General features: G+C 39.6%; 1 long non-coding RNA gene across 1 annotated transcript in view; it reads left to right on the forward strand.

Moving 5' to 3' along the window:
• Window positions 1-386: 386 nt before the first annotated feature.
• The window catches only part of LOC115306217, a 34,016-nt gene continuing 8,516 nt past the window's right edge, over window positions 387-25,886 (forward strand). Inside the window, exons 1-2 of the long non-coding RNA XR_003915253.1 lie at window positions 387-418; window positions 15,629-15,799. This is a non-coding gene — a long non-coding RNA (uncharacterized LOC115306217). The remainder of the gene's footprint in view (window positions 419-15,628; window positions 15,800-25,886) is intronic.

A 25,886-nucleotide genomic window follows, 5' to 3' on the forward strand; every position in this document is an offset into this window, starting at 1 on the left:
TGGACATGAAGTTTCTTCCATCTTGACCTCTTGCCTTGGCAGCCACCCTCCGGTCTCCATTTTTACCCCTCCCACCACAAGTTGCCAAGCTTTGCCGCATTTGGCTACCCCAGCAACCAGCTATCTTGTGTGCTCTTCCTGACCAGTTTGCAAGGATGAAATGAGCATTGGTTTCTTTTTCTCACTGTCACTAACTCCTCCCCTCTCTTCTGTCACGTATCCATGTTCTCCTCATTCCTAGTTCCCTTCCAGACCCCCTTCCTCTCTGCCAGCCAGCCTCTGACTTCTACCATCACCAATATTTCTTGCTGAGCGGCTGTGGAGCAAGGATGAGAGAAGAGGCCGTGAGGTGTATGTAACCTGCACACAGTTAGCTCCTGCACCCTGGACAGGACCCTGAACGGACCCCAGGTACAGGGTACATGACCTTTGCTTCCATCTCCTCTTCCGTGTCTGTGGACGGTGACCTTAGACATTTAACTCCATCAGACATTGTGATGAAAGAGAGAGAGAGGTGGCATAGTTAAAAAATGAAAGCACAGAAAGAGAGGATCCAGTGGGGAAGAAGACCCTGGAACACTTAACACAAAGCATTTGTTGACATGGTCCCTTGAAGAGGCAGAGGGTGGCTGGTCATGTGATGGGGGTTTTTCCGAAATGGCAAAGTTCCATGACAAAAGAACACTCCGGGAAGCAGATGCAATAGCTTGAATGTTGGGGAAGAGGACCAACATTCTAGAGCACGGGTGTGCGTGGAACCGGAAGTGCTCTCCTAAGAGCATTGGGAAGCAGGGCTGGCTGGCGGCAGGACCCCAGGAAGGGGCCCTGCCCTGACACATGAAGGGCTGTAGAAGGTCACAGAGCAGTTGGGGTTGGCTCCATCCTGTGAGAGGAGCGCGGTTTTCATGAAGGTGTGTTTCTGAGCCCTTTGTCTCATTTCTAACTTAATATTAAATAAGTTTAAGTATATTGTGAGGACGTGTTTATTCAGGCTAATTCATGATGCAGGATTCCCTGGGACTTTCCTGAAAATAAACTGGTATCTTGGTTCTTTTCCACATGCCTAGGTGGAAAGAACTCTCAAAAATGTTCTTCATAGTGACACCTGGGTGGCTCAGACAGTTAAGCATCCAACTCTTAATTTTGGCTCAGGTCATGATCTCATGTTCATGAGTTCGAACCCCATGTTGGGCTCTGCAGTGACAACATGGAGCCTGCTTGGGATTCTCTCTCTCTCTGCCTCTCCCCTGCTTGCATGCTCTCTCTCTTAAAGTAAATAAACTTTTTAAAAAAAGTGTTCCTCATATACCTGGACGTATGTCAACATTTGGCATATTTCTATTCTGAATTTTACATGTGTGACTATAGGCATACATAGCTCTAGAAAACGATCTTTCTATGCTTCTTTTAAAAATATAAAGATCAAAGGAGAAACTGATCACAAGTGGCTTCCATCTTTAGCCTCTAATAATGTAGGGATAAGTGAAAAAAAAGAGAAAGCCAATACTTTCCGTGAGTAAAGATGTGACATAGAATCAGCCTCACCTGAGAAACCACTCACCCCTTCTCAGGCCTTGCCCGCTGGTGCCCGGGGGAGGTGCAATCAGAATGTCCTTTCCCTCAGCTGACGTTTGCGGGATGCGTGTCATCCTGAGTAGAGCTTCCAGCACATTCTTCTACAGAAACATCCTTGTTGCAATTTCACATTCATGCCCTAACAAGGTTCAGTGAATTATGGGTTAAATGAGTTTCTAGTGCCCACCTGCATGTATTTTTTCTTAAATGAGAAAGTTCATTTGGCGTTACATCCAACTTAGGATACAATCAATTGTAACAAAAGACTTACCATTTCTTCCAATTTATTATAATTTACAATCTGTGGAGTTATTTATCAATATTTTTCCTGTATTACTTTTACACGTCAGTAGTTTGTACCTAACATAACTTAAGTAATATTTATTGTATGTGTAATTATATTGCATATAATGATTGATATTCTTTGCACATGTACTTTTCCAATTTACTGGTTGCTTTATTTCTAAAATTACACTCTTGAAGCACTAAATATTTTTCTAAAGGTGTTGTACTAGGCCTAGCAATTAAAGGTGTGTTTCATGGGAAAAGAATAGAGAAGCAGATAACACTGATTTCAGAAATAGTTTCTCTGTGATTGCATGGAGAAGAATTTTCCTATTTTATATTCCAAGAATGTAACTTGAGATCTGGGATTTTATTTCTGCGAGGAAAACTACAATGCACCATTTTTTTCTTTAAATTATTTCTAAACTTTTACATCAAGTAAAGAACCACAGTGACATTTTCAACAGACAGGCTCATGATTAAAATACGGCTGAAAGGATGTTTATAACAATTAACTTACATATATATTTTTCTCTACTTGCAAAAATAGTACATGCTCATTGTAGAAAATTATGAAAATTTAGATAAACAGTAATTCTACATGTTACAAAGAAAAAGCGTATTTTTTCAGTTATTATGGACTATTTATATAAATTACGCAGGTCACAATCTTTGAGTGCAATAAATAGAACTCATTCATTTGAAAAATAAGATGAGTTGGGAATGAAAAGTAGATATTCCTAAATAAATCTTGAGTATAAAAGAAAGTTAAAATCAAACCACAGACTATTAGATAAGACACAATAATGAGATCAGGTTAAGGTTCTACTTAAAATCCTTGGCTTTATTATTTATTGTGCACACACAGAGGTACGTTACATACAATAAAGAAGGAGGAAGGATACAATGAGAGAAGAGAGAAATCTACACTGTAGTAATAGTCAGGATGCGGTGGAACCAAACTGCGGTTTTCTGATAGAGAATGTCTTCTTGGTCTGGAGAAGCAGAGTTTCTGGAGGAAAGTAGCAGATTCCTTTTCGGTGGATGCCTTGTCTGCTGCTGGAACACACCATCTGTATTTTCATTTTCCATTTCCAGCAGCGCAGTTGTGTCTGTTTTATTGATGGGCTGCCTATCAAATAGGAGTCTGCCTCACTGACAAATCCTTTTTTCACAATAGGCTTTTATCAGTTTACTAAGTGATGTGTGCCTCCTTTTTTTTTAAATTTTAGTTTATTAATTATTTTCAGAGAGAGAGGGCAAGAAAGGGGCAGAGAGAGACAGGGACAGAATCCCAATCAGGCTCAGGGCTGTCAGCGAGGAGCTGGACATGGGGCTCAAATGGGGCTCAAACTCATCAACTGTGAGACCATGACCTGAGCCAATATTAAGTGGGAGGCTTAGCCAACTGAGCCACCCAGGTGCCTCTAAGTGGTGTATGCCTCTTAATCTTACCCTGCACCATAAACCATCCTGCCCCACCACCCTCACATTAAAATGATCACTGAGTGTTGGCTTGGGCTCAGGTCATGATCTCCCGGTTCATGGGTTCCAGCCCCGCATCAGGCTCTGTGCTGACAGCTAGCTCAGAGCCTGGAGTCTGTCTTCGGATTCTGTGTCTCCCTCTCTCTGACCCTTCCCTGCTCATGTTTTCTCTCTCTCTCTCTCTCTCTCTCAAAATAAAATAAAAATAAAATAAAAAACATTTATTTAAAAACTTTTTAAAAATGATCCCTGTCCTCAGTCTCGATCCCTTTCTTGGGCTGTTTGCCAGACCCTAGTCTCCTCCACTGCTGCTTCACAAAGAGGTACCAGCTCCCCACTCAGCAGCTGGACAAGCAACCCGAGGAGGGGCCAAAGGAGGAGGCAGATGCTGTGAAGTGCAAAAATCCTTGGCTTTAAATATGATTATTAAACAAGAAACAATATTTGGCTAAGCATTCAATGAAATAACCTAGAAAACACAAATAAATAAGAGACACTATGAAGGAAAAACTGTTGGGGCGCCTAGATGGCTCAGTCGGTTTAACTCTGGATTTCTGCTTAGGTCATGATCGACCTTGTGTCAGGGATCAAGCCCTGTGTCAGGCTCTACGCTGACAGCACAGAGGCTGCTTGGGAATTTCTCTCTCCCTCTCTCTACCCCTCCCTTGCTTGCACTTGTTCTCTCTCTCAAAATGAATAAACACTTTTTTAAAGATAAAGAAAAAATATAACATCGATAACTTGTTTTTAAAAACCCAAATAATGGAATTGTTTCATTTAAAACATTGGAGAATCCTCAAATTTTTAAGAGAATTGGCTTCATGTTTTTTAGTGCTGTTTTCACTGGCCCCTTCATTATTCCTGACAATTACACCTTTACTTTAGATTCTGCCTTTGATTTGTGAAATGGCTGTCATTTTTCAAGTAATTCCTTTTTCTTCACTCTAGGTGGTCCAGTATTAAAATTATCACTTCTGCTTTCCATTTGTTTTCATTGGGTGTGTCATTGTCCATCTCTGTGAAAAATATGTTTCTCTTCAATTTGTCTTACATGTTTTTGAAAACAACATTTAGCTAGATTTTGTTTTCCCAGCCCAATGCAAAACCATTTGCTTGTGAAGATGGAATTTGACCCTTTTTGCACTTACCTTAGTTAATGCAATTGTGTTTCATACTTGACCGTGGTATTGTTCTTTACTTTTCCTGTGGTTTTGTGGGTTTTATTTTATTTTATTTTTGGATGTGTTATATTTTATCTTTCCACTGATTTGGAAAACATACTTTCTACTTATACTTTATTTGAGAGCATCGTTCCTTAAAACTAGGGAGCCATTTATTGTCCTGTAAATACTAACAAGAAAGCCTGAATGCTTCATCAAGGGGAAGAATTCATTGAGCTTGCTTTAATTTTTTTCTTTTTCCTCTGCCTCTCAGATTGTGTTAGAATTACCTCAGATTTTAAAACCAGGGTGTTACAATTAGGTTTATTAGTCTGTAATTTCTCTTTCAAAACCATTTTGACATTTTAATTGCACGGAACTATCTAAACAGTAATTATTCATTGAGGACCTTATTTTGTTTCATTATTATTACGATTGTTCATCACATTTAACTTCTTGAGTACTTTTAATACGACATGACTGGTTGCTCCCTGAATACTCGCACATCACAGAATAAGGCTATCATTTCCTAGTGTTGCGATGATGAATTGTCATAGTTTGAAATCCCTGGGCCACACTCTTTTCCCTAATAACTCTGTGGATCTTGTTTCTCCGCCTTGGCATAATTCCATTGCAGAGGAGATGAGCCACGGTCTGCAATCAACTAGTTTTTACTGCTTTTGTCCTTTAGCCTTGAACAGCTAAAGTTTTATCAGGATAAATTTAGGTGCAAGTCTCTTTTTGTTCTCAAGGTAAAAACCAAAATAAACCCTGATATTCCAAAAGTTTCTTCAATTTGAAGACTCAAGAATTTCTTCTATTATTTCTTTAAAATAAATGAAATTATTATTTATTTTGAGAGAGACAGAGACAGCACAAGTAGGGGAGGAGCAGAAAGAAGAGGGGGAGAGAGAATCCCAAGCAAGCTACATGCTGCCAGCACAGAGTCCAACGTGGGGCTTAAACCCCACGTGAAATGGTGAGATCATGACTGGAACAGAAACCAAGAGTCAGACGCTAACCTGACAGAGCCACCCAGGTGCTCTAACTCCTATTATTTTTTATTGTTAGCAGGTTTTTTTTTTTCTCCATTCGGTATGTTTCTTCACTGTGAATTTTCCTATCCCATAACCTCAACTCCAATGTCTTCTTCACTGGTATTGCAGTTTCCATCTAAATCTCTTCTTCCAGCACATTTGGAAGGTTGCAAGGTTGGGGAGGAGGCAGAAATGGCATGTGGCTTTAACTGCATTGCAAATTAGCATCACTCTGCGGGCAGGGATGGCCTCTGAGTCCAAGGCTGCTGCTGCTGGTGCTCAGAAGCTCCCAAAGAGTCTGGATTCCCTGCACCCTCACCCCTGGCACTCTTGGGCTGTCTGTGGACTCCCCATATCCATCTTTCTGTGACACATGAACCTCTGTGTCATGAATCTTCTCCTTGATAACTGAGATTAAGCTGCTGGCACTGGCCTGCTGTACACAGACTCTCAGTCACCATGATGGGTGATTTCTTCTTCTTTCTTTTTTCCCCAGATATGCATTCTATAAAGCAGTATATTCTGGATGCCTTTGCAGAGATTTGACCTGCAGTGGGGCTTTCAGAATATCTCCGGCCTTTGTGTCCCTTCTCCAGAAATGTCTTCTGCCATACCACCTCTCCCTTTTCTTCTGGAAGTCTCTGGTCAGAGCTTTTACACTTTGAGCTTTGGTTATTGTTGTTTCCTTCCCTCTTCCCACCAAATATCCCAATGAAATATTTGAAGCTTTTTGACCAGAGATTCTTACTTTAGGTGATATGAAAATTGGCAGAGGTCATGTTGGTGATTTTAGGGTTTGGGGTTTTGGGGGGGGTGGAGTTTTGTATTTATTTTACCTATTAACCAGGAAGTCCATAAATGGTCTTTGCATATGGCCTCCAAAATGCTCTAAGTAGCTTAAAGAAACAGGAATGATACCCTATTCCTGGCCTGTGTTCCGAGATAATCCAGAGCAAAGAAAACAAGTTGCAGAATGGGTTTCCACTTATTTCCACTGGGAATCAGATCCTGCTTTTCCCAGATTTGGGAGTACTTTAGTCCTTTGGCTCTGTTCTTTCTGCCATCTCTGGGATTGCACTATGAGAAGCAAAATGTCAAAAGACAGTCCCATATTTATTAATATTTATGGAGATGACAGGGCTGGTGCTCCAGCACCATCTCTCAATCTCTCATATCCTGTTTTTGATTCTTTTGCCTCACTACTCTTTATACCTCAGTCATCCTCTGTGAGGAAGGATTGACAGGTGAGATCCCAAATTTACTTTGAGGAGTGCCTTTCTTCTCCCTACCAACTAATAGGTCTACCATTTACAGGTTATTTCTCTGAGACATCATAATTGAGCCCGCTCCTTTTGTTACTGGCATTTTGTCCATGGATCCCCAGTGGCTCCACCAAGAGAGACTCACCTGGATAGCAAATTCTACAACAGAATCTAGAAACCTTCTCCCACCTCCTGTCCTTTCAATGCTATTACAGTGTGCAGCTGTGTCCTACCTCTTAGATGTGCAAAACTGATATCTGGTTTGTGTTAACTAATTACTTGCCAGAACAGCAAATATTAGCACGTCAGGCTGGCGGGTCAACCACCAGAGAACATATACATTCTTTTTTCCACTGACCTCCAATTATTTAAGAGGATGGTGACTCTGTTCTTCCTCATCTTGAAAATGGCCTTCTGTCTTCCTCTCCCTACCAGGAACCCAGCTTAGAATAGAAACCTGAGGTCAGATAATTAAGGATTTGCAATAATGGAATTAATTTTTACCAACCTTCTGAAGTCTCCAGGAACTCCCACTTTTGTGTTGATGGTCCACAATGGTGAACTGTGGGTTTGCAGTTCTTCTTCAGAAGTGTTTCTAGAAAAATCCAGGTGTCAACAAATGCAGCTAAATGAACACTGTGGCAGCCAGTCGCCATGGAGTAAGCCTAGTTCTTTAACTCTAGAAGCTGAATCCTCTTGGGAAAATGTTAGTAAAAATTTCACTTCCCAAGAGATTTCATTTAGCTGTCTCTGTCTTATTTTTGTGTAGGATTTCCCAGTACCAGGCATAGTACTTTTTCCTCTTACCGTTCTCCATAGCCTAAAGTAGTCTAATTAAAACAATGGATCATTCACACTGCTCTTCAAAAAGCCTACAGTGAACAGGGTGCAGCCATTTCAAAATGGGTTTTTATGCACAGTCTTCTAATTGTACATAAATACTGCACTATTATATTGAGACACTCATTGGCATTTATTTCTTTTCCTTCTCAAAGAAAGAGCAAACATTTAGTGATCATGGCATGATTTGGGAGATAAACATTTTACATTAATTGAAAAAAATTCTCTAATAATGTGACTGTTATTGTTCATCTCAATTTTCATAATTTTCTGCAGTGAGCATATAGTATTTGTTAAGAGATGAGATACAAAAATTAATTGGCATAAAAATCTTTGTAACCACCTTTAAGCCATGAGTCTGCTGATTGGAATTAGCACTATAGTTCTTTGGTTGTTGATAGAAAAGATTAGAAATATTTCGGTGAGAGAAATAGTGCATTATTATAGTTTTGAACCTTGAAACATGGAGACCACCTAGAGTGCTAAGAAAAGGGATATGAATTCTGAGATACATACCGATTATCAATGCAGACATGTTTTTAGGTAAGCTTTTTTCATTGAATTCATTTTCAACAAGATAGCTGGGTTAAAAAAAAAAACGACTTACTTTTACCATAAAAGCACTGCAAAAAGTAGCTCCATATCTATATCATTAAAAGAGTTATTTTACTTGTTATAGTTAACATTCTGGAACTTCCAGCAGGCACTATGATTCTGAGCACCCCTCAGCTGGGACACGAGAGAGAAGACATCAGTTGGGATGACAGAATGAGAGGACATCACATGCCGGAGCCACAAGGGGCACCTTGTGAGTGCAGGCCAAGTCCAGGCAGCCTGCACAGGCCTCTTCCATCACTAGCCATCTCTAGGAGGAGATCTTGGGAAACTCTCTCATCTCTCATTATTCAGTTGTTCCTTCAGTAGAATGAAGAGCAGGGATGCATGAGCTAGGTTTTAATGCTCCTCTGTCTTTAAGTGTGATTCTATTCTGTGGCATTCAGGCATACTTCCAAGTGGCCAGTATTCCACAAAGATCCAAAGCCTGTTTGTCAAGGCCAGGATCCTCCAGAGTTCTCAGACCTTGGCTGGACCTCAAATCTCTCTCTAGCTCCCTCTCTCTCTCTCTCTCTCTCTCTCACTCACACACACACACACACACACACACACACACACACACATTGTCTTCAGCATTTTCTGCATGCTTTGAGTTCTGATCATACTCACTGGGTAGCTTAAACGATCTGACGCGACTCTAACTGGTAAGGGGGACAATAGTGGAACAGAGGAATTGGGGAGAAGGGTTCTGAAAGGGGAAAAAAGCCCAAATGGAAGATTTGTCTTCTTCACACCTCTCCCAGTGCCCCTACAACACTGCATAGTGACCTACTCTCCAGGGAGCTGATATCACCACAGAATTTGGTCCTTTCCTGATTTTGCCTTGCGGGAATCAAATAAATGTCATACATGCTATCTACAATCTTACAATTGGCCAGATGGACACTGGGTAAAAATCTGAGGCTACAAGGATGAATCCTTAGACTTTGTCCTCAAGGTCTTAATCGGGTGCAGAAAGAGAAGTACACCTGACCAACCTGAACGCAGTATTGATGGTGCCAAGATCAAGATGGGGAAGTTCAGCAGGCAGCCTGTCAGCTGAAGAATAAAGGCCAGTGGGGTCCTGCCAGCCTTATTGGACCCTAGTGAGTAGAAAGGCATGAAAACACATCTGAGTGTGGCACATGCCAGGAAGGCAGGCTGCTGTGTGTGCCTGGTCGTAAGACACTTGTGGGAAGGGACCAGAGAGATAAACCTAAGAAGACAGGCAGAACTCTGGAAACAAAGGGCTTTGGATGATGAGCCAAGAAGTTTGGAATTCATCCTAGACAGCAGTGATTCTCAGCCCTGTTCAATCCAGTGACCCTTTTTATAGCAAATACTGTGTAATGCCTCCTATATAGAGCATTCTGAAGTGAAATTTGTATTATAATAACATATCCAAATACATAATGAAAAATTACATAAAAAATGAAAATCACTGTAAGTGCTAGCTATGACATGAAGAAGAATATAAAAGGAAAATGCATTTCAATATGTAAATGCTTGAACGTCACTAAAATAAAAGTCATAATGCAGTAGCTAGATGTTTGTACCTATACATGGAATCACCAAGGACGTGGCAACTACAAATATACATGATACAGGGGTGGGTTCCAGTGACTCAAGGACTTCACTGTCATCAGTGTTGGATCTTCTGAAATGTCAACCCGTGGAGGAGTGCTGAACACAAAGTCCAATATTCTCTTGATTTCTTTAGGATTTCCACTTCTGGATAATCAGGGTATATGAAAATCATACAAGAATATTTTATGTGTCCTTGTAAATTGGAGTTGGTCCCAACTCCCTATAATTATAAACAGCTTTTTCAATTATAGGAATGTTCAGTGAGACATTCAAAAATCACACTGCAGGTGAGACCATCACTTCTTAGAAAAGACACTTCTCTGTGTGTCTTGAGGACCTAGACATGCATCTTTGGGGGCCGAGGTGAGTGGCTGTGAAGGTGAGTGGCTGTGAAGGGTGAGGCACAAGCAGGGGAGTTTCTGAGAGGCACACTAGTGCCCTAGAGAAAGAGTCAGTTTGAAACCACGGCCCTGTCCAGAGGAAAGTAACTGCGGATTATTTTGGTTATATTGGCACTACCCAGGTAAGAGCTCTTCGGCACTTGTCCTCCCATCCTTGTCCTGCTTCAACGCTGGAGAAACCTAGTGAGCAGGGGGAGTAGATGCAGAAAAGCTGAAGAGTCAGGAAAATTCATTATCGGCTTGGGGAAAAAAAAAGTGAAGAGTTAGACTGCCTAATACCATATATAAAATTAATTCCAAGAGTATAAAAAAACCTAAAACTAAAAAGTAAAATTGTAAAAGAACTAGCAGCAAATATTGTAAAAGATTTTTAGAATCATGGGTTAGAGAAAGTGTTCAAAATCTAGATGTCACAAAAATGGACAAAGTTGACTACATGAAGCTTTAAAATTTCTCTATGTGTGAGATACCAAAACCAAAGAGAAATGACAGAGTAGTAGGAACTGATTGCAAAATATATTACAAATAAAAAATAATGGTGGTTTCTGAACAGGAAGAATAAAAAACAGAAACACAATTCCTTACAAAAATCCAAAGACAGTGAATAGGCAATTCTCCAGAAAGGAAATACAAACAGAAAACTTGACACAGGTAGTACTACAAATTAGAGGAGAAAAAAAGCTCTCTTTAGAGCTTTACGTCAATTAGTTAGTGCTGTTACGTCAATTATTTATACACATGGAAAAAATGAAATTAGATTGCAACATGTATTATAATAAAAACTAATTTCCAAGTGAATAGTTCCTTACACGAAGAAAAGAAAATGTTAAACCACTTAGAAGAAAATATGATTTAATATTTGTTTTAATAACCTTGGGGCAGAAAGGGGTTCCTTAAAACACAAAAACTATTTAATATAAAGCTAAAATTTTATAAATGTAATTATTTTTTAAATTTATTTTTATTTTATTTTATTTTTTTAAAATGTTTTATTTAGTTTTTTGATACAGAGAAAGACAGAGCATGAGAGGGGGAGGGGCATAGAGAGAAGGAGACACAGAACAGGAAGCTGGCTCCAGGCTCTGAGCTAGCTGTCAGCACAGAGCCTGATGCGGGGCTTGAACCCACAAACGTGAGATCTGACCTGAGCCAAAGTCGGAGGCTCAACCGACTGAGCCACCCAGGCGCCCCTGTAATTATTTTTTTTAAATGTTTATTTATTTTTGAGAAACAGGTGGAGAGCAGAGGAGGGGCGGGGCAGAGAGAGAGGAGAGAAAGAATCCCAAGCAGGCTCCGCACTGCCAGTGCAGAGCTGTACTCAGGGCTTGATCTCATGAACTACAAGATCATGACGTGAGCTGAAACCAAGAGTCAGAGGCTTAGCCAACTGAGCCACCCAGGGACCCCAAATGGTAAAAATTGTTTTCCTCAAATCCATCCACTTTCCAAAGAACTGTGGAAAAGACAAGCTACAAGTTGGGGCAAATGTGTTTGCAACCTGCATAGTTGAGGAAGTGTTCGTTTACAGGATATATAAGGTCATTTTATACAGATTAATAATAAAAAGGATACTCAACTTCCAACAATATTGACAATAAATGGGTGAAAGAAATTATCTGACAGTTTGCAAAAGTGGCGAGATGACCCATAAACATCTGAAAAGTTTTCAACATAGTAGTAATCAGGGAAATGCAAGTAGAAGCATAAGGCGATATCTTCATACACTTTTAAGATTGTCAATATTTGAAGCATCTGAATAGACTGGATATTTGTGAGGCTGTGGAGAGTCAGAACCTTTCATGCAGTGTGGTTGAGAAAATGCATTGGTATAAAAATCGGGGGCTGAAGTTTGTCAGTGTCTATAAAGTTGAAAATGGCTCGGGGTGCCTGGGTGGCTCAGTTGGTTAAGCATCCAACTTTGGTTCAGGTCATAATCTCACAGGTCATGGGTTCGAGCCCTGTGTCAGGCTCTGTGCTGACAGTCAGCCTCTGTACTGACAGCTCAGAGACTAGAGCCTGCTTCGGATTCTGTGTCTTCCTCTCTCTGCCTCTCCCTTGCTCAAGCTCTGTCTCTCTCTGTCTCTGGATAATAAATAAACATTAAAAAAAAATTTTGAAGTTGAAAATGGCTCAACAAAGAAATATAGTCTAGAACTATGAAAAGATATTCACTTCACCAGGAACCAGAGAAATGCAACTTATGTCCAGTATATATGCTTTTACTATTACAATGAATGCCCTACACACTTTGGGATGAGCACTGGGTGTCATATGTAAGAGATGAATCACTGGGTTCTTTGGAAGCCAAGACTACACTGCTTGTTAACTAATGTGAATTTAAATTAAATAGATAGATAGATAGATAGATAGAAAGATAAATAAAATGAATGCCCTTATGACCATCTTTGAAGGTGTCTATTTTGTTTAATTTTAGGCTTCATCTTGCCTTTTAATAAGGGTATCCAATACACTTATACTTCTTGGTTATAATTGTGTGTGTAGCTTCATGCTGTTTCCATGGTTTTGCTTTCTCTTTTTTATTTTCCTTCTTCATAGTATTTTGTTCTCCATCTTGTGTTATATATTCTCTATATTTTCTTTCTTTCTTTTTTACTTATAAGATGATTTTGATATATGCATTAGATTTAAATTCTATATTTAGTTGCCAATGTTCCACATGCAACAGTTTTATAAATTGCCATTTATTTATGCCACAATTTTCCTATTCTTTTTATTGGTTTCTCAATTAACTGGAATATTTTTGATAAATTTTTATAGCAAGGTACATATGAAGTTTATTTCAGAATATTTCATATATAACCATTTTTTTTGTTGCTATCTCTTGGCTCCTCTTCTGTGAAGAGGAAATCTAAAGCAAGCTTGATTTTCCTTTGTTGAATGAGTTAGGTGGAAATTTTTTCCTGTGCTGAAGTGAGAATTTAATTTATATGTGGGGTTGTATTTGTATATGTGTATGTGAGTAGCTGAATGATTTATCAAATTCTTTCTTTAACTTTGAAAATCAACATTTCACTGTGATTTGTTGAGATCTCTTTCGATCAATGCATGAAATGGACATACGGATGGCCAATAAAACCTTAAAGGTACTCAATCTTGGGGTATTTGGGGAAAATAAAGTTAAAACTATAATAAGATAATTTAAATTGCCAGCATTTTTAAACTTTCTGATTGAAGTATGATATATATATATACATCTTAATTGTACAGCCTGATGCATTGTCACAAACTGAACCATGGTGTATGACCAGCAGTCAGGTAAAGAGAGCTGACCCCTGCCAGCTCCCAGGAATCCCCCCTTGAGCCCCATCCACCTACTCCCCTCACAAAGCAACTGACTTCTAACAGCCTAGATGAATTCTGAATTTGCAAACAATATAAAGTTGCTTAAATTGACATTAAGCAATTGCAAAATTTGAAGGAAAGTCCTTTCCTTCAGTAGTAGGAGAAATGTAAGCTTATGCAGACATTTACGGAGCAGTTAGATAACACCCATGTTCTTAATGTCTCAGTCTTTCTTTTCCGTCATTCATTTCTGACTCTCCTGGTCCTTTTTAATACAGGTTCATTTGTGTTTCCTCTTACCTAATTATGATTCAGCCAACCAACAACTGCTATCCTTCTTCCTGATAGAACAAGCTTGCTCTTAGAGACGACTGTTAATGGTGACCTACGGTGCGTCTCATGTTCAACAATTCTGAGCTGCCTGTCAAATGTACCTGCTTCAAAATATCTTTCCCAATGTTGCCTTGTCCTTCCGATCATCCCCAATTCCGTTTATTATTTCCCTGATGAAAACTGAAATTTCTGCCAATTGCAAGTGTACTTAAAGCACTCCACAAGTGAGATAAAATTGAAATGGTATCTATGAAGCATCTCCCACGAAAGCTAGCACAGAGTGTGTGGTCCAAAATGATTCCTTCCTTTTCCCTTTTGTTTAAAACAGATCTGAACATCATGAAAAGCTACACTGGGGTACTTGCACAGAGCATAAAGGATCCTTTTCTCTTTCAGAGAAATGTTCATTAAATAATATTTGCGCTTATTCTTTTGACAGTGCTAAATACAATCTGTGAAGTTGCAATTTCCTACAGATTAATTTTAATAACCTGTTTCTTTTTTTTTAATGCTTTTTATTTATTTTTGAGAGACAGAGAGAGACAGCACGAGCAGGGGAGGGTCAGAGAGAGAGGGAGACACAGAATCCGAAGCAGGCTCCAGGCTCCGAGCTAGCTGTCAGCACAGAGCCCGACGCAGGGCTAGAACCCACTAACTGCGAGATCGTGACCTGTACCGAAGCCGGATGCTTAACCGACTGAACCACCCAGGCGCCCCAATCTGTATCCTTTCAATAATGGAAGGGGGGAAGGCTAAGTATCTAATCAGTAAAATTCTTATGGTGTTTCCTACTCAGATAAGCAAAGTGATAGGGACAGAGAGCAAGCAACCTGAAGCCAGTAGACATGGCACACGGTGTGTGTCACCTATAAAGATGGGAACAACTGTCAGAGTAGATGTCAGGACCACTTCCATACCAGGACCTGCTGGGCTCAGCCACGTATTTCAGTGTGGTGGTATTTAGCCAAATTCTCCCCATTTTCGTATTCCTCTGAAATGGCTTCCCGTAGCTTGCTGTGGTTTCATTTGTCTGACTTACCCCAAATTATACCACAATGCCCCTGAAAATATGTATTTGGATAGTGGCCTCATTTTCTTGGGTCTAGAGAAATTGACACATTCCTTCAAAAATGACTTGCTGCATTTAAAGAAATAGTTGTAAATTCCCTGAAATCATTATTGGTAGTTTATAGACACTAAAATGCTATCCTGTGTTCAAAGAAGGCTCTTTTCTTTCTACAGTTTAAATGAACACTCTAAACCTCATGCAGGGATATGTATGTGAAATATCTTTTATTCCCTGATTAAAATAGATTTGCACTAAACTCCTTCATCTGCCTCTTGCTCCCAAATGACCAGTGGCCCAGAGCTTTTGATTTATTTAACTTGTTTATTTATTTATTACCAAAAACGCCAAGAATATTCTGCAAATAAACAGCCCTTTCAGAGACTGCATCTTTAATTGCGGTCTCATTATTATTCCCTCCCTTGGAGAAAACCAACATCTTGGAAAGATGCAAGGCTGTTTATGATACATTTAGTAACCGACAAGTTCCTAGTCTTTGAGTTTCCCCATCATTAAGACTGTTAATTGAATAACTTTTTGGACCTTGATCTTTTAACATCTCGATCACTGTTTGCATAACTATGGAGACAGTGCAGGAGTTCTATGACTAATTCGAACTTGGAACTTGAGGGGAATGGGAAGCTCAATTTGGAAACAACTATTCTTTTTCTAACTTCTCTTTCTTGTCCCCCAACTACAGCCATGTCCTGCAGCTCTATGCAAAGACATCTGCTTGTCTCTCACTGTACTTGGCTCTACAAGGACCTTGTTTACTTTCTTGTTTTCTTTGGAAGGCTTTCAGGACATGTCACCCCAAAAATGTGCCACTTTGATGTATTAATTACTTTGAAATGAAGACACATGAAAAAGAGTAAGTGCAGAGAGAGGTGTTCTCTCCTTGAGCTCCCCTTATCTGCCTAAAGACTAGTCCTCCAAAAGGAACTCAGTTGTCATAAGTCCCCTTCTGGGAAGTTTCATCAACCAGAGAAGATGGACTCATGACAGAAGAGGAGACTAGAAGTCAACACCCTACCCAGATGCACTTGGTTACACACTATCACATCGCCCATCTCTTCTTTTAAGGGCCCATTGATTTCTCCCAAAAATCACTTGCTGTCCAAATGGTCTACATACCCTCTTCCCTTCTATTAAGATAGGTATATAAACTCTCAAATCTCACTGCTTTTGGGGATATTCATTTTTCCCTGTGGTGCTCCAAGCATGTAATGTTTAAAATTAATATATTTGTATGGTTTTTCTCCTGGTAATCTGCCCATTATCAGTTTATTTCATAGAGCCAGAAAAGCCAAGAAAAGTAGAGAGTCTTTCTTCCCCTGTACTGTGATCCCTCTATCCTGATTAATATGCATATAGTATACATACCCTTGTGATCTCCAGTCTTCTGTTTTTAAATTTTTTAATGGTTATTTATTTTTTGAGAGAGTGAGAGAGAGAGGGAGAGAACAGGAGAGGGGCAGAGAGAGAATGAGGCAGAGAGTCTGAAGCAGGCTCCAGGCTCTGAGCTGTCAGCACAAAAGCCCAATGCGGACCCCGAACTCACAAACTGCAAGATCAAGACCTGAGCTGAAGTTGGATCCTTAACCAACTGAGCCACCCAAGCGCCCCACTGGTCTTCTGTTTTTAGCTGCTTCTGGGATATTGCCATTCACTTGATCCCAATGCTTATCTCTTCCTGCCTCCTAAAATCAACTTCTCTTTCCCATTTCTAAGATTGTTCTGGTTAAATTTTCCAATTTATGGTGACCTGATCTGGAACCAAAAAGGAACTAAGTATTTTTTTTTGCTTAGAAGATAAGATTATGAGTTTCTTGAGGGCAAGAGTTATTCTTTATTTTACTTTTATAAAAAATGTTTTAATGTTTATTTATTTATTATTAAAAATTTTTTTAAATGTTTTTATTTATTTTTGATACAGAGAGAGACAGAGCATGAGAGGGGGAGGGGCAGAGAGAGAAGAAGACACAGAACCGGAAGCAGGCTCCAGGCTCTGAGCTAGCTGTCAGCACAGAGCCTGATGCAGGGCTCGAACCCACAAATGTGAGATCTGACCTGAGCCGAAGTCGACGCTTAACCGACTGAGCCACCCAGGTGCCCCAATGTTTATTTATTTTTGAGAGAGAGAGACACAGAGCATGAGTAGGGAAAGAGCAGAGGAAGAGGGAGACACCAAATCTGAAGCAGGCTCCAGGCTCCAAGCTGTTAGTATAGAGCCCAATATGGGGCTCAAACCCATGAACCAAGAGATCATGACCTGAGCTGAACTCAAGTCACTTAACCGACTGTGCTAGGTGCCCCACAAGAGTTATTCTTTATGATTTTTATTTACTATAGTGTAAAGTGAAGCATCTCAACGAATACCTATTAATTATTGACTGGTTGATTATAATACTGTGTTAAAAGAGACAAAATATTGTACTCCCCAAATGTGATAACCATTAGCTAAAAAATGGTAAGAAAGTGTAAATATATCAGAGCCTATTCATTTCTGCTACTATCAAAACAATAGGGTTACTAATGGCAAGGTGGGTGGCAGAGTCTCTGGCCTCTGTGAACTTTGGTCCTGTTTAACCAAACTTGTGGGGTGGAAAGAGATGAAAATGAATTATACTTCACTAATCTCATTTTAACTGGCCCTTTACACACAAAAAATAATATATTAACCCCAAATGGTGAAACTCTAAAACTATCTTCAATCATGGCATAATTATTATAGTACCTGAAACAACAAAAGAAAAATAAAATAAAACCCAACAACCTGCATTCTAAAAATACTCAAAAATTTCTTCTAAATGTAATGATTCTGTGTGGGTAATTACTTTGTGCAATACACCATTACTGTGACTGGGTATAGCCTAAATTCTTCAAAGGCATTTTATTCTAAGAACCAATAGGTCTTCAGAGACTCTACCATATAGTGTTACATGAACTCTTTACTCTGATGCAAGAAAAACATCAGCAGAGGCTTACCAAGAGGTTCATGAGATTAACCACCCCTTTTAAGAATCACCCTGGAGTCGTTGATAATTAGTCAACTACATAAGATTCTTTTCCAGCTTCCCAAACTAACTATATTGCCACACAGGATTGGAAGATAGGCTGCGGGATTAAGGGCTTTGCTGTTAGACAACAATGGCTTGAATACTTAGGATGACTTTGTGAGAAAGACGCCACAATTCCCTGGTGTGACATCTTTAATGGAAGTGATAAAATGTGAACTGCTTTGGAAAATGACTCCCTTTTCAAATGATGGTTGTGAAACCTACTTACGATATTCTTTATTTAATTTCTTCCTGCTCATTGTGTTTTCTTCTTTTCAGCCTGGAATTAACAACTAAATGTGTTTTGTTGGCTATCATCTAACTTTTTTTTAAACTAAAACATGTTCCATCTCTGACAATAATGAAAACTCTGTGAATAAGTGTACTTTATGAATACAGCACATTAAGGCTACTTTTTCCCTGACAGTTCTGTCTAGATCTAGGTCATTCATTCATTTAATTAACCATTTGCTGGCACCATTATATGATTATTATTAAATTATTATTGAGCACTCATAGTACAAGAAGCAATGCTTGTGTTAAGGGGGATGAAAGATAAATAAGAAAGTATACAAGGAATTTAGATTCTAACAACAGGATAGAACATGTAGCCTAAATAGTCACAATAAAAACAGAGACTTAGAAATGTTACCCGCTTGCCTGCTCATTTGCAGTGTTGGGCTTCCATACTTTGTTCTGCTACCACTTTGTACATGAGAGAAGTTTCCATCCCCACCAGCACCTGAATCTAGATCTCATTTCTGTCCAGAAGAGTCTTTGTCTCCAAGTATGTTCTCATTCTTCTGTGTTGTATCCCCTTCTCCCATGCATGCATCATGGAGGTGGGTCATTTCTAAAGAAATGCCTCTATTGCTGCCCATCCAACAGTCTGTATAAGTGGATGACTTTCCCCTCCACTTCAGCACTGAGGTTGCATTATACTGCACTTTCTACCCAGAACATGCCATCCCCCAGCAACCATATCCCATACCACTACTTCTTTATTATTTACTTTTTACATTTATTTATTTTTGAGAGAGTGAGACAGAGCACAAGCGGGGGAGAGGCAGAGAAAGAAAGAGACACAGAATCTGAAGCAGGCTCAGGCTCTGAGCAAGTGTTCAGCACAGAGCCTGACATGGGGCTTGAACCTACGAACCCTGAGATCATGACCTGAGCCAAACTCGACGCTTATCCAAATGAGCTACCCAGGCACCCCACCCCTACTCCTCGCACCCATCTCACTTCTTGTGGAATTCTAGATCACCACCATGACACCTTCAGACAGGCCAACACAAAACAAATGCAAACAAAGGATTCAGGGGAGACAGTCTGACTACCATCAGCATCATAGCATTCAACTCCTGTTCCCACAGCTTCCTCCAGAACTCATCCACAAGGAGGAGAAATACTTGGCCACATGGGGGAGGAAAATGAGACTCTGGCCAACATTGCACTCAGTTCTACTGCCAGTGGTGATAGAAAACATGTGGGCTGCTGTTACTGAATCTTCCCAGCATCTCAAAACTGACCTAAGAGGCACCAAAGCAGTCCAGTGGATAATCTCCAGCACTGAAATTTGTGAGGGAAGGAAGGTGGTGGTTGTATCTGTTTTAAGGACTCTTACTGAGGACCTAACAAATTGTTCACATCTTACTTTTCCCACCCTACACCTTTCCTAGATCTGCCAGCTTTGGTTCTCTTGCTCTTAGTAGCTTCAACAACATTTATCTAAATGGTTGGTTCCTTGTTCCACAGAAGACCTGGGTGCTTATTATTTAATTGCTCTTTCTACATCTCCTCCAGCACTAGCATCTTTGAACTCATGATGTCTCAAAGAAAGATTCCCAGCTCTGGTTCCTGCTTCCCCAAAGGCTCTTGCCCTTTTCTCTTTTGGGTTATGATATTCAAACAAAGAGCAAGTAATGAGGAACTAGCTAATTGAAAGTATTAGAACAGAATTGTTGAGTCAAGGCAGTGCTAAAGACGATGAACTAAGTTGTGTTAGCTTTTGCAAACCATGACAAACAACCTCAAGAAATCTGGTGGCTTACAAAAAAAAAAGTCCCAAATATTTCTTCCTTGAGCTACAAAAGGAAGGCTGTAAATTTGCTTCAGTTCTGCTGACATAGGTAAGCCCTTCTGAGCTCTGCTTAGTTCTGACACCCAGAGAAGGAGAAGTTTCTATATGACACCTGTTATTCTCACAGCAGAGGACATGAATACAATAGAGCTTGGGTCAATCCACGTAATGTAGAGCTTCCAGTTAAGTAAAGCTAATGTCATGGACATTTGCAACCCATTGGCTAAAGCATAGTGGGCCAAGTCTTGATCACATACCCTCTTTTCCTGGTATGTGGGGCAGATCACTTAACACAGGGTAGGGATGCATAGTCACATTTTGAAGAAAAAGCAAATATTTAGAAACAATATCATAGGGGATATAGTTTAAGAGAGGAGAGAAGACGTGAAGGTCCCAGTTACTAGAACGGGGTACAAAGCAGAATTTATGTCCACAAGAGATAGGCAGTAACTTAATTACTAATTTTCATAGTGTGTGTGTGCATTATTATTATTATTATTACAAGCAATAGACACCTAACTCAAATTAGCATAATTGAAAAAGAGGCCTAATAGGTTGACAACTCCAGGTGCAGTTAAGGGATGCCAGCTCTATGCTCACAGATAATGTCACAGGAATCACTTTCTATCTGTTTTAGCTTCTTTTATACAGTTTCAAAATGGCCCCTGGAAGCCCCAGGTTTACAGTTATCAATTTAACAACCCCATTGGAAATAAAAATGCTCATTTACAAATAGTTCTAGAATAGTCTTGAGGTTGACCCTCATTGGTTTTGAATGTCACCCTTGTTTCATACTCATAACTCTAGTTCATGTGTCAAGAGGAATGTGATAGTTACTTAGACCTGGGTCTAGAAATGGAAGTGAAGTCAGCTGTACCTGAAATACTTGAGCCAAGATTGGGGAGGAGTTCTCCACGGAAATTTGAGATGCTCTTATCAAATAGGAATGCTGAAGGTCCCACAAAGAGACTAGGGAGAAGTATTGGTTAAGTTAAATTTTTCTTGCTAGGCAAAGGAAAACAAAGTCTCACCAATAGGAAAAGTTATGGCAGGATTTTTATAGGAGCAGGGCTAAAAAGGTCAAGTGAAACTCTGGTGATGTTGGGCTTTTGGATTTTGGAAGTGAGGAATGAGTAGGGCAAGTGGATGGCACTACCAATAGGTTGGAAGACATAAAGTGAGGATTTTCTAGTAAATTAATATAATATCTCACTCCTCCTCTAAGACTGGTTTTTCTAGTGTAGTTGTTACCATTGGTTGGCTCCTGACTGACTGCAGGCTGCATTCTTGGTAAATATCCATTTCACGAGGGGATAGGAACCTGGCTGGTAAAAAGAGCAGATGTTCACAAGATGGGTCATGTGCCAGCCTGAGGACAGTCATTGGGCTGACTTGATATATGGTCACTTGAATGAGTAATCCAAGGCCCCTTATATCCGTCTTGCCTGAGCACAGGGTTAGATCGGGAGCTAGATGAACACCAAGAATTTCAGGCTGCGGTTATTGGCCCTCCAATATTAGTTGAGAGGCAGTGATGAAACACAAGTGACATTTCTCAGGGTTGTCTCATTGGTTTCTAGAATATCGTCACAACCTTTAACTTCTCTTTTCATTTAACTTTCATTTTCCTTCTGAGCGATAGGCAGCATTTCATTTCAGGGGGCCAGGAAGAAGGTTTAAGAGATTGGAAAACAAGACAGAGTGGATAGTGGTGGATAGGAAAGGAAAGAGAATGTGTGACCAAGGAGAAAGTCAAAGTTTTCTTTCTAAAATGACCTGGGGGTCACTCTGTAAAGAAAGCTTAAGAGTCAACCCATTTAAATGAAATACCACATCCACTTTTCCACCAACAAGCACCAAATAATTTCTTCTTCTCTCACTCACACAAAAGATTCTTTTTCCCTAAGGAGACTCATAAATGGGTTTAAAAAAACATGAAAAGTGCTCATTAATTCCTATGAGTTCAGCAAAATTCCCAATTTCAATGTTCAGTGTTGCATCCCCTAATAATTTTTGTCTAATGAAAAAGAGTCATTTTTCTTTCTTCTCTGACTGCCAGAGAATCTTAACAAAGGGTATTAAAGAAATAGGACTCAGGCCACCCCTGTGAGGTAGAAAGGACTTTGACAGTCACCATGTTGTGTGAACAGTCTCTCGAAGGTACCCTTTTCGGTTTGTGCAGGGTCTGGGACCTCGGTTCCAAACCCCTTTGTTCCCTAAATTGTTCCTTTCTTTCCTGTGCTTTTCAAAAACAATGAACACCATCAATTTAAGGGGCTAATGGCAGAACGAGAGACTTTTTCTCTGTTTTCCCAATATCTTTCCAAGAAAAAGCCCTCATGTAGGGCAATCAACATGCCTTGATTTTTGACAGTAATCAATTGGTGAATTATGCCAGAAAGGCCAATTCCAGGAAATTGAAAAGCATTCTTCTAAAGAAAGATGAAGTTTTAAAAGGTGTTTTCCTGGTGCTTAATGATAGTGTTATATATATGTGAATAAATTAGGTTCAAATTGCAAAACTACATATAATGTGTATATACTATATGTACTATATGTATATGTTTATCTATGTGTATGTATATACGTGTGTGTATATATATATATATATATACACACACTCTTTCATACTATATGTATATTGTGTGTGTGTGTGTGTGTGTGTGTGTGTGTGTACTGCTTTACAGTTCTTACCTTTGAATATAAGACCCATTGTAATGGTCTTGTCCTTACTTTGCTGCACTCAGCACAATAGACTGAGCCAGGAACCTGTGTTTATTGTATTCTGCTAATGTGCGCATAGCTTGGCGTCTGATCACTTTCTAATAAGGGCACCATAAGAACTTTAATTCCTCCCCCATGCACTGTGCATAGCATATCCTGCCTGCAGAAGCATAGAGGGGGCTGCTGTTTCTTTCTCCATCCATAACTGACCAAAGAAATCATACCCCTTTCCACTGTGGTCATCAGTAAGACTTGCTGCTTGTCAAAGATAAAAAGTAAATAGGCATCTTTTGACAGAATTAATAAGATTTTATTTTTCAGCAAAAATAGAGATGTAGATGTCGAAAAGCAAGATATATACTTGGTTTGGAATATCATTAGGATGGGCTTTTGTCTTGTGTCCTTTCAACAGATATCTATTATACAACCAATCTTTTAATTGTGCACATTTACATTACATTACTCTTCCAGCCAAGGTAAATATGAAAGAATAAGAGAAAATCAGTGAAAATAATAGACTTACCATGTACTAGATATATTTTGTATACTATAAGTACTTCATAATAAGTCCACTGTAATATCAGACTCTACTTTGATTAACTATGGGTAGTTAGAGGGAAGGTTTGCAAGAATGGTTTATAAAATGCTGAAGCTGATCCAATGTCTGGGACCACACAGGGAATCATACTGCTTCTGTCTTCCCCGTTTAGATAGGAGGGAAGAATGCCTGAAGGTACGTGATTGTGTAAAGGAGTCACAAGAAAGCATGACCCATTGCTATCAGCCTAAACATTCCTTGCCTTGACCTAAGCCTCATTAGCAGAGAAGCCAACCACCTGCCAAATGACATTGTCAGAACATGGGCCAGAGTTTTTTTTTTTCTGTAAGCCTGGGTTTCCTCCTCTGTCGAATGAGAAAATTCTCCTGGTTGATCTCTAAAGCCCTTTCTAGTTCTAAAATTTGATCATTTTTTAAATCTAGACTTGCCCTCTCAAATAGCTCGTGAGATTATTATTTTTTACCACCCCATGAGGAACGAAAGACAATTATTGTTAACCCTCCTTAAGGATGACTAAAGAAAGAATTAATTTTGTACTTTACACATAATAACATACCATTAATGAAATAACCAGAAATAGAATACAAATCCATAGGTGACTTGATTCGAATCAGTTTAGCATCCAGGTTTAGTAAAGTGCATGCTATAAAGAGGGAGAACAGACTTTGGAGTCAGGAAAATAGGATCTGAATCCCTGCTCTGTCTCCACATGACCCCAACTTACTTTCCTCCTTGTTGAGGAAGGAGAAGACCCTGTACAGCTCAGAGTGGTTACAAGACTGAAATGATTAAGCTCTGTGACTAGTGCGATGTTTGGTGTGGAGCAGTTCTCAATAACTCTTTGTTTCCTCTCATAACTACCCTCTATTCTTTCCTCTTATCTCCATTTCATTAGCCTTTCTAGGGGCCTATTCAATAAAGCCTTTGAACCACAGTTCTGTTGTAATAATCCTTGCCCATAATTATATTCTGAGTATGTGCCTGACACTATGCTAAATCTTTACCAGCATTCCCTTACTTAATATTTATAAAACTCCATGAGATAGACACTATTTTTACTGCCCACATTGTCTAAATAAGGAACCTCTGTGTTTAGAGATGTATAATTCTCCAAGATCACGTAACTAGTGGGCCCCAGGATTTGAACAAAACTTAATTAAGTACTAAAATCTATGCAATCAGCCACCACTCTATAATTTCTTTTTTCCCATCATGAGAGGCATAAAATAAGAGGCCATTATTATTTGTCCTAGTGTAAAAAATATCAAATTAATATTCAATCAACTGAACTGCCAACCTTGATTTTATAACCTAAAACCAAGAAGGTAGAGGGGAGACCAAGTGGCCCAGTTGGTTAAGCATCTGACTTTGGCTCAGGTCATGATCTCACCGTTCTTGAGTCTGAGCCCTGCATTGGGCTCCCTGCTGTCAGCACATAGCCTGCTTTGGATCCTCTGTCCCCCTTACTCTCTGCCCCTCCCCTGCTCACCTTCTCTCTCTCTCTCTCATTCTCAAAAATAAACATTAAAAAAAAAAAAAACAAGAGGAGCACCTGGGTGGCTCAGTCATTAAGTATCTGACTTTTGGTTTTGGCTCACATCATGATCTCATGGTTTATAAGATGGAGCCACATGCCAGGCTCTATGCTGACAGCACAGAGCCTGCTTGGGATTCTCTTCCTCTCTCTCCTGCTCACTCTCTTTTTCAAAATGAACCTTAAAAAAACCTCAGGACGGTAGAGTTTATACAATGGATGTTCATAGATAACAGATGTCGAGATAATTTTCCAGTTTTTAGTTAATATTTCCAAGGGCAAAAGTGTAAAATATTTCACTGGCAAAGTGCGGGGTTAATTGTTATTTGGCCTCTTGAAATCACATTGATTAGAAGAAATATATATTAGAGAGAGAGAAGTATTGAAATATAATAAATTATTATATCAGATATACAATCTTTAAAAAGTGGATCCATATTGGGGTGCCTAGGTGGCTTAGATAGTTAAGTGTCTGACTCAATTTTGGCTCAGGTTATGGTCTCAATGGTCATGAGATCGGGCCCTGCATCAGGCTCCACACTGGATATGATGTGAAGACTGCTTGGGACTCTGTTTGTCCTTCTCCCTCTGTCTTTCCCCCTTCCCTCAAAAAAAAAATTGGATGCATATTGAGTTTACTAAACAGATATATACTTTCCAGTATTGGTATTATGTTGAGTACTAAATTCTTTTTTTTAATGTTTTATTTGTTTTTGATACAGAGAGAGACAGAGCATGAGAGGGGGAGAGGCAGAGAGAGAGGGAGATACAGAATCTAACAGCACAGAGCCCGACCTGGGCTCAAACCCACAAATGTGAGATCATGACCTGAACCAAAGTCAACCACTTAACCGACTGAGCCACCCAGCGCCCCCCGCCCCCAAGTACTAAATTCTTACATGCAGCAATGAAGATGTACAACAAATGTAATCTGAAAGATTTTTCTAAGATGTGAATTATTACTTGAAGACTTTGGAGTAAGTTTAAACCTTTTGGTTT

Source organism: Suricata suricatta, chromosome 2 (assembly GCF_006229205.1).
Source record: "Suricata suricatta isolate VVHF042 chromosome 2, meerkat_22Aug2017_6uvM2_HiC, whole genome shotgun sequence".
Lineage (NCBI taxonomy): Eukaryota > Metazoa > Chordata > Mammalia > Carnivora > Herpestidae > Suricata > Suricata suricatta.